Source organism: Trachypithecus francoisi, unplaced genomic scaffold, assembly GCF_009764315.1.
Source record: "Trachypithecus francoisi isolate TF-2019V2 unplaced genomic scaffold, Tfra_2.0 Lachesis_group2, whole genome shotgun sequence".
Taxonomy (NCBI): Eukaryota; Metazoa; Chordata; class Mammalia; order Primates; family Cercopithecidae; genus Trachypithecus; species Trachypithecus francoisi.
This window is the reverse complement of record NW_022681465.1, coordinates 121439747-121449128: the sequence shown is the minus strand read 5'-3', so window position 1 is coordinate 121449128 and position 9382 is coordinate 121439747. Positions and strand designations below refer to the sequence as shown.

General features: G+C 44.6%; 1 pseudogene; it reads right to left on the bottom strand.

Annotated features, from left to right (window-relative positions):
* Positions 1–602: 602 nt before the first annotated feature.
* Positions 603–1606, bottom strand: LOC117066094 (annotated as a pseudogene).
* Positions 1607–9382: the final 7776 nt, after the last annotated feature.

The window sequence follows — 9382 nt, the reverse complement described above, 5'->3', positions numbered from 1 at the left end:
TTCTCTTTCTTTCTTTCTTTCTTTCTCTCTTCCTTTCTTTCTCTCTCTCTCTCTTTCTCTTTCTTTCTTTCTTTCTTTCTTTCTTTCTTTCTTCTTTCTTTCTTTCTTTTCTCTGTCCCCTCCCCATCCCACCTCTCATCTTTATGAAACAGTAGCTGGTGATCAATGCCAGGAAGGTCAGAGACGATACTTTACATGCCAGAGCTAACACAAAAGGGTCTTCTGCCCTGTCCCAGGTCATTCATCTGAAGGGATTGCCAGGGTGCTGGGGCAGTGTTGTCCTCTCATCCTCTGAGGATAAAGCCTTAATTGACACTGACTAGTGAATTTGAGTCCAGTTGCTCAGGATGTAGATTGGAGACCTGTGGATTGTTTTTTTGTTTGTTTGTTTGTTTTGTTTTGGGTTTTTTTTGACTGAGTACAGGAGACTTTACTGATGGTACACGACAAGATGGGGCACCCTAGGCCCCTCCCTCTTCAGGGGGTCTGCGTGGAAACTGTGAGGAGGGGAGATTCTGACTGTGGTGGGGACTGAGTGTGGCAGGGACTCCCCAACAGTGAGAGTCTCTCTCTTCCTCTCGTGCTCTCCCAGGGGCTGGTGGTCAGGGGGTCTTAACTCCTTGGAGGCCATGTGGGCCATGAAGTTCACCACCCTTGCTGTAGCCAAATGCATTGTCACACCAGGAAATGAGCTTAACAAAGTGACCGTTGAGGGCAATACCAGCCCCAGCATCAAAGGTGGAAGAGTGGGGGTTACTGTTGAAGTCGGAGGAGACAACCTGGTGCTCAGTGTAGCCCAGGATGCCCTTGAGGGGGCACTCCGACACCCGCTTTGCCACCTTCTTGATGTCATTGTATGTGGCAGGCTCCAGACGGCAGGTCAGGTCCATGACCAACATATTAGCAGTGGGGACATGGAATCCCATGCCGGTGAACGTCCCATTCAGCTCAGGGATGACCTTGCCCACAGCCTTGGCAATGCCAGCAGAGGCAGGGATGATGTTCTGGAGAGCCCCACGGCCATTACGCCATGGGGGCCATCTACAATCTTCTGGGTGGCAGTGATAGCGTGGACTGTGGTCATGAGTCTTTCCATGATACCAAAGTTGTCATGGATGACCTTGGCCAGGGGCGCTAAGCAGTTGGTGGTGCGGGAGGCATTGCTGACGATCTTGAGGCTATTGTCATATGTCTTATGGTTCACTTCCATCACAAACTTGGGGGCGTTAGCAGAGGGGGCAGAGATGATGACCCTTTTGGCTCCTCCCCGCAAGTGAGCTCCAACCTTCTCCATGGTGGTGAAGACACCAATGGACTCCACAATGTACTGAGTGCCAGCATTGCCCCATTTGATTTTGGAGGGATCTCACTCCTGGAAGATGGTGATGGGATGTCCACTGATGACAAGCTTCCCGTTCTCAGTTTTGACGGTGCCATGGAATTTGCCATGGGTGGAATCATACTGGAACATGTAGACCATGTAGTTGAGGTCAATGAAGGGGTCACTGATGGTGACAATATCCACTTTACCAGAGTTAAAAGCAGCCTTGGTGACCAGGTGTTCAATACGACCAGATCCATTGACTCTGGCCTTCGCCTTCACCATGGTGTCTCAGGGATGTGGCTGGCGATGCATGAAATGTGGCTGTCTGTTGAACAGGAGGAGCAGAGTGCTCCTGTGGATTGTTCTTGTGGGTGTATATTGCGTAGAATTTTCCTGAGCTGTGGCTGTGTGAGCCCAGACAAACCACATCCCTTTCTGGGTCTCAGTGCTGCATCTAAGATCACACCCAGGCTCCAGCCCCGGACAGCATGGCCCAGGCGAGGGGCTGAGGGTGAGTATCAGCCCTGGCTTCAGCCCTGACTCCCCCAGTGCCCAGAGGTCAGGTCCTTCCCCTCTGTGGGTCATGGAAAATGCCCACACTTACTACATTTTTCATGAAACAGAAAGGTTGGGCTAGACAGTGCCACCCAAATTTGCCTAATTTTAAGACTTATATGAGAAACTTGTTAAAAACTGATTTTTCCAGCATTATACCAAGAATGGAAGGTTAAAATCTCCTGGGAGAGGCCATGGAATTAGCACTCAATAAATCTTCCAGGTGATCCATGGCAGTCTTAACAATCTTTTAGATGTGAGACATTCATATCGTAGATCTTTGACAGAGTATACATGGGTAATAATAAAGCATTTCCATCCACTTTGCCCCCATGCCCCCAGCCTCTTGGTTCCCATCCCTAATCACAAAATTAGTGACTCTCTGTGTGTGTACGTGTGTGTGTGTGTGTGTGTGTGTGTGTGTGTGTATTCTTCCAGCAAAATCTGTGATACACAGGTCAGTATGTGTATATGTATATATGTTTTATCCCCTTCTCTTTTTTATGTAGATAATACCTACTATGCATGCTGTTCTGTGTTTTGCCTTTTCTTTCATTCAATACATCTTGGAGATATTTTCATATCAGTTAATAAAGGCAGTGATGGGCTAGAGTCAACAGAGATGAATCTTTTCTCAAGTCCAAGTTCAGTGACCTCATGTTGGTTGCTTGAAGTTGAGTATGGTGGAAGTATTAAAACCACAAGCAAATGCTGCAGTCAGAGTTAACCCCAATCCAGCCTCTCCAATCAGAGAACTGGATGTTAAACATTTACCAGCACTCCACTACATATAGTACTCTCTTTTTTATTTTATTGTATTCTATTTCATTTCATTTCACTTCATTTCATTTCATTTCATTTCATGTTTGTGGCAAGAATACAAGAATACAAGAGATTTACCCTCTTCACATTTTTTTAGTGGCTGTGTAGTAATCTATTGTATAGATGAACAATAGTTTATTTAATCAACCCCCTGTTGATGGACATTTAGGTTGTTTCTGATCCTCTGCCAATGCAAACAATGCTGAAAGAAGCACTTTTGTACCTACATCACTTCACATGTGTACATGATTAAGAAACGTTCCTAGAAGTGGCCTGACTGGGTCAAAAGCCTGTGCCTTTGTTGTTTTGAGTGGTATTGCCACATTGCCTCTGAGAGGCGGGAACCATGCCCATTCCACAGCAACAGATGAGATGCACCGCTGCTCTCACACCCTCCACGTTATCAACTTTTAGCTATCTCCACCAAGCTAATGTGCATTTCCTCATGATGATGAGGCTGAGCATTTTTTCACATATTTAAGAGCAATTTGTAATCCATTTTCTGTGTGACTCAGTGATTCTTTTGATTAGGAAAGTTTGGAAAAGTCAGACTAACCTAATCTTGTTTTTTTCCCCCTTACAAATGGGAACCCTAAGGCCTTGACAGGCATAAGGAGTTAATCAAGACCTCCCTGTCCCATGAATGATGGCAGAGAAAGGATTAAAACTGGGAGTTGTGGCTCCTTAAAATCAAATGGGGTGCTAGGTAAGCAAGTCAACAATCCAGTGAATCTGTAGTTAAAAATTCTGTCAAGTGTTACAAAATGAACTACAGTGGTGGCTCACAGGCTAGATGAAGCCTGCAGACATTGTTTATTTTAGCTTCATAGTGTTGTTTTTTTTTTTTAATTTTAATTTAAAATAGTTGACAAATTTAAAAACAAGAAGATTTGACTTTTTTTTTTTTTTTTTTGGAGACAGGGTCTTGCTGTCTTGCCCAGTCTGGAGTGCAGTGGTATGATCTCGGCTCACTGCAACCTCCACCTCCCAGGCTCAAGCAGTCCTTCCAGCTCAGACTCCCAAGTAGCTGGGATCACAGGTGCACACACCACTATGTCTGGATAATTTTTGGTATTTTTAGTAGAGACAGGGTTTTGCCATGTTTGGTCCCAAACTCCTGAGTTCAAGCAATCCACCTGCCTCAGCCTCCCAAAGTGCTGGGATTACAGGCATGAGCCACCATGGCTGGTCCATAAACTATCTTTACTTCTGGTTTCTCTTGTGGGAAAAATAAACAGAAGAAGATGTAGCACTACTGGACTGAATACTCCAGCGGCAGCAGCCATCTGGGTGTGGGTGGCAGCTGCTTCCCTGGACAGGCACACAAGCTCTGGTTCACTGCACTTCTCACCACTCTGTAGCGGCTTTCTCTAAGCTGTGCCGCCACCACTTGTCCTCTGTCATGAAGTATCACACTTGTGTTATAACTAAGAGGGAAATGAAATATTTCTTGTATCTACTGCCTATCAAAAGAGGACGACAAAACCTAGACCCAGACAGTTGTATCCTTAAAGACAAATCTCAGGGGCATTTTTTTAAGCAAAGAGCATTCCTGTGTGTTTAACATGTAGAAATGAATGAATGAAGCAAGCATCTATATAGATGACAACTTATAGAATATGAAATTCTCTATAGTAAGAACCCATCAGCTTCCATCATTAATATTGTCTGCCTAATCTGAAGTATTTGGTTTTGGGGAATTTTCATACTCTGGTCTCAAAAACCAGCAAGGGTCTTTCACGGAGGTGACTCTAGAATTTCTTTCTAGGAGGGTTTTAGAAATGAGCAGCTGAATGGGAGTAGGGGTTGGAGGAATTGTCTTATACTTATTATGTACACATGCTGATTTTACCTGGATTTTCTTTTTATCAAGGATGGCTTGGGGAAGATGTTGGAGATGGGGAGGGGGAATACCTTAAGGCTCCTGAGGCACCTCATCATTTTTTTTGTGTCTCCATCTCTGATACCTGTGAACCTGTCTTTGGCCAGTATCTTGCACAGAGAAATGTCCATGGACTTGAGACATCAGAAGCTGCTGTCCCAATAGCTCAGACTGTGGTTCAGATGCTCCCTGGTCTCTCTGGCCTTGCTCTGAGCTCCCTGGTGACATATGGGAACACCGCTCATCTCCCGTCCCCAGCCGGGATGAGGCTTAACACCACAGGGCTCAGCCAGGCCTCCCAGGGCTGAGCATGGGCATGAGGGTGGTAAGCCAGCATCTGGGACCCTTCTTCCACACATAGAAAATGTTCAGTGGCTCAAAGGGCAACGAGAGGATGCTGCGTCCGGGTGGGCTGGGTTAAAGCATGTGCTTGGGGCAAATAAGTGGTACCACTCAAAACATTTGAATCAAACCTGCATGACTAAAAGAAGGCGCTGAAAAAAGCCAAGAAGATTAGAAATGTCTGTTGAGGGAAATTGTAGAAATTCTTATATTCTGAAGGGAGGAGAGCCCCGCTCAGAGGCCTCCCATGGCTCACACATGACTTGATGGTCATTCAGCTAGATTTCCAGTGGATGTCTGGGTGGGGGTGCAGAGCTGCCTTCCCTCCTTGCTCAAGGATGCCCCAGCACCCCCCCCCACACTGGCTGATTGCATCACACTCTCTGTAACCTGTGTTCTCTCTCCAGGTAGCCCAGCAGTGGGGGCATTTAGAGAAGGGCAGGATGCCTCTGCTTATGCTACGCAGGCCAAGGGAGCTCCGGGTGGGAGTGGGATGGAGCAGGAAGGGCCATGAAGGAACTTCTGGGACAGGCAAATGTTCTATATCACGGAAGGGTCTGGGCTTAGCAGTGTTTGCATTCATCAACACTCATAGGATGGTAACACTTAAGATTGTGTAATTCACTATGTATAAACTCATCTCAAGAAAAGAAACTAAGCAAATGTTGAGCTCTGATGAATGACACAGATGGACACATGCATGCGGAAGTGTTGAGAGGCAAAGTATACTGGTATTAATGACTTTGAAATCCATCAAAAAGAACATGAGTGAATGGAGAGATGGAAAGATAAGCAGGTAAGTAATAAAACAAGTAGAGTAAAATGTTAATGGTAGAATCTAGGTATTTAGTGTTCACTGTACAATTCTTTCAACTTTTCTGTATGCTCAACATTTTTTATAATGCTGGGGAGAACTGTGAATTAGGAGTCTAGTGCTAAGACAATAGGAAGTAGTGGGGACTGCAGTGAACTCGGGGGCAAAGGTCTCTCCTACTTGGCTCTAATTGTTATTGGCATGTGATTACAGATTTTGTGTTGCCAGATATTCTCATTTTTACATGACGTCTTCTGATGTTTAAATGTCAAGAATCAATTTATGCCAATGACCAAGAGAAATATTTGCAGGGGGACTCCAGTGTGTTACTTCTGCCACAAAGCAAAGCTAATTTGGAGCACATGTTTTGTGATCAGACTGTCTTCTGGTCCTGGCACCAACTCCTTCCGGCAGTGAGGCCTTGGGCAGGCATCTCACCTCTTGGTGCCTCTTTTTTCATCTGTAAAATGGAGCTAAAAATGGAGCCTATATCAGTACACTAAAGTGAACCTTAAATGTGGTAATACTAGCTTAGCACAGTGTCTGGTATACAATAGGCATTTAATGTAACTGTTGTTGCATCATTGGTTATTGGTTTTCTGGAAATATACACCAGGAGATTTCTTCATGACCCTTCCCAGTCTATCCCACCCCCAGCTGCCTGCTTCACTTTTTAATGTTACCAGCCTACAATCATTTGGTTTTGGGGGTCATGGCATATGGCAAAGAAAGGAAAGGCAGAGAGAGGAAACAGTCTCACTACTGGATAGAGGCAAAGGAACCCAGGTCAATTTTCCTTGCCCCATGGACCAACTCTTCCCAACGGGAGCCAGTTTCCGGCCCTCCGGATGCATTCTGCACTGCTCCCTGATACCCAAGAACACCATCAAACGCCTTTCACAGCATGCCTTTGCTTGTGCTTCACCTTTTATCTGGGATGCTTCTCCACCTGCCAACTCCTACTCCTTTCTAGAGTTAATTTGAATGACATTCTGGCAAGGTGAGCAAATGGTAAACCTGGCCTGCAAGCAACATGTAATCAATGTTTCTCAGTTAATGAGGTAATGGATGATCAGATGAAGCTTTTTTTTTTTTTTTTTTTCTGTCTTGGCACCTAACTCAGTGTTTGGCACATAGTAGGTAGATGATAAATGAGTGTTAGGTAGATATACACTTGTAATCTCTGTGACCTGTGACAGATTGGTTATACTGGAAACATGTATTTGCTTTCTTTGTTATCAAATTCTTGATTCCTAGAATCATATAAAGATGTAGAATTGAACACAAGTCAAAAGATCTGACTCTAAGGTTTGACTCTTCCCTGCTATGTGTGATCTTGGGCCAGCCACCTAATCTCTCCAAGCTCTTGGTTTTCCTTTTCTGCAAATTAGAGACAAATTCTAAGTGAAGTAACTCAAGAATAGAAAACCAAACATCATATGTTCTCATTCATAAATGGGAACTAAGCTATGAGGATGCAAAGGCTTAAGAATAAAACAGTGGACTCTGGGGACTCAGGGGGAAAGGGTGGGAAGGGGGTGAGGGATAAAAGACCACAAATAAGGTGCAGTGTATACTGCCTGGGTGATGGGTACACCAAAATTTCACATATCACCACTAAAGAACTTATGCATGTAACCAATACCACCGATTCCCCAATAACCCATGGAAATAAAAAATAAAATAAAAGGGGGAAAATAAGACCTCAAGGAATTGCAATAACCAGCAAAAGAACATAGGCAAGGAGTGGAAAAGCTGATAAAGTCACTTGCCCAAGATCTCTTTTTCCCTCCAGAAAACATAACATTCAAGGTGGTACCGCTTTATCATAGCAGTGACTTGAGTCTCAGGTGTATGAACTTAAAACTGGAATAAAATGATGTGGATTGAAGCCTGGCTCAGCTGTGAGCCCTGGGCCTGTCCCTTAACTTTCATAAGCTTCAACTTCCTTATTAGCAAATGAGGCATAATAGTTATTTTTTTATAGAGGTCACACAAATTAGATAAGATAATGTGTCTGAAAGCACAGTGTGAACTGAACAGGAGTGTGTAGCTCTAAGGTGTTATTACAGTAGTGATGAGCTCCCCTTCATTGCCCTGTCTTAGGTCCAGCCACCATTGTTCTTTTTTTTTTTTTTTTGACAGAGTCTCGCTCTGTCACCCAGGCTGGAGTGCAATGGCATGATCTCGGCTCACTGCAACCTCTGCCTCCCAGGTTCAAGTGATTCTCCTGCCTCAGCTTCCTGAGTAGCTGTGATTATAGGCACCCACCACCAAGCCCAACTAATTTTTGTACTTTTAGTAGAGATGGGGTTTTACCATGTTGGTCAGGTTGGTCTCGAACTCCTGACCTCAGATGATCTACCTGCCTTGGCCTGCCAAGGTGCTGGGGTTACAGGCATGAGCCACCGCGCCCAGCCACCATTGTTCTTATCTGGATTCTTGCAACAGCCTCTTTCTGTTCTTTTTCTACTTCCACTTTTGTCCCTTTCCAATTCAATTTCTCCATTTCAGTCAAAAGGGTCTAATCACATCATCTTCTTCAGGAGCCTCTGTGGCCTTCTGGAAAGGCTGTCCTATCTGGACCTGCCTTCCTTGCCCACCTGGCCCTTACTGACCCCCTCTGCACACCTGCTTCCCTCTTGCTGTGAGAGGCCTGGCCTCAGTTGCTTTAGACCTTGTGCATGTGCTTCTGTTTGCCTCCAACATTCCCCCCTCCCTCCCTCAGGACAAGGACTGCGTCCTGTGACTGTATCCCCCAGAGCCTAGCACTGGGCCTGGCAGGTAGTAAACACAAAGCAACGTTCATTCAGTGAATGAACGTAATCCTTAAGGAGCATTCACACGATGGCAGGCTCAGGGCTCAGGGCATTAAGATGCATTATCTCATGCATAGATATTTCTACTTATAATAACTTTATTACAACATTACAGTAAGTAATACATAAATAAATAATTTTTGGCCCTAAAGGGAACAAAACCTCTTGCATTTCATTTTGTAGAAAGTCTACATGTCCGTAATACTTTCCTTGTTGCTGGAGAAAATTTTATGATTTTTAAAAATAGTTTGTTGCCTTTTTATGACCATAAGCATGAATACATCCATGGTCCTTCATTTTCCCCTTGGCGAGAACAGATGGGCTGTGCCTCAGATCTAATGTACCTCTGTCCATCCAATACCATAATCCCACCAGCAAGGTACCGGGAACCCATAAAAACTTCACATAAGGGGAAAGCCTCAGAACCCTGTTGATTGATTCAGTGGAGGTAGCTTCCAATTTCACTGCTTCTCTCCCCAGCCAGGTGACTTCTAAGATTCCTTGTACCTGGATGACTTCCAGGTTTGTCATGTGAGTGTTTTAGTAGGTCGATGAGATCATTTTAAAAACTTTCTTCCTATTCTTTCCATGATCATCCCACAGCACCCCACTCTGACACAAGCCCATCTAACACCTTGGGGGAGGAAGACTTGGTATCTGTGAACTTAAAGCAACATTAGATTGCACATGAATCCCAGTGCCACTATTTACTGCCTGTGTGAACTTGAGCAAGTGATTTTATCTCTCTGTGCCTCACTTTCCTCACCTATAAAACAGAACAAATTTTTAACCTTGGGGGTGCTGTGAAAGTTGGGTGGATCAAA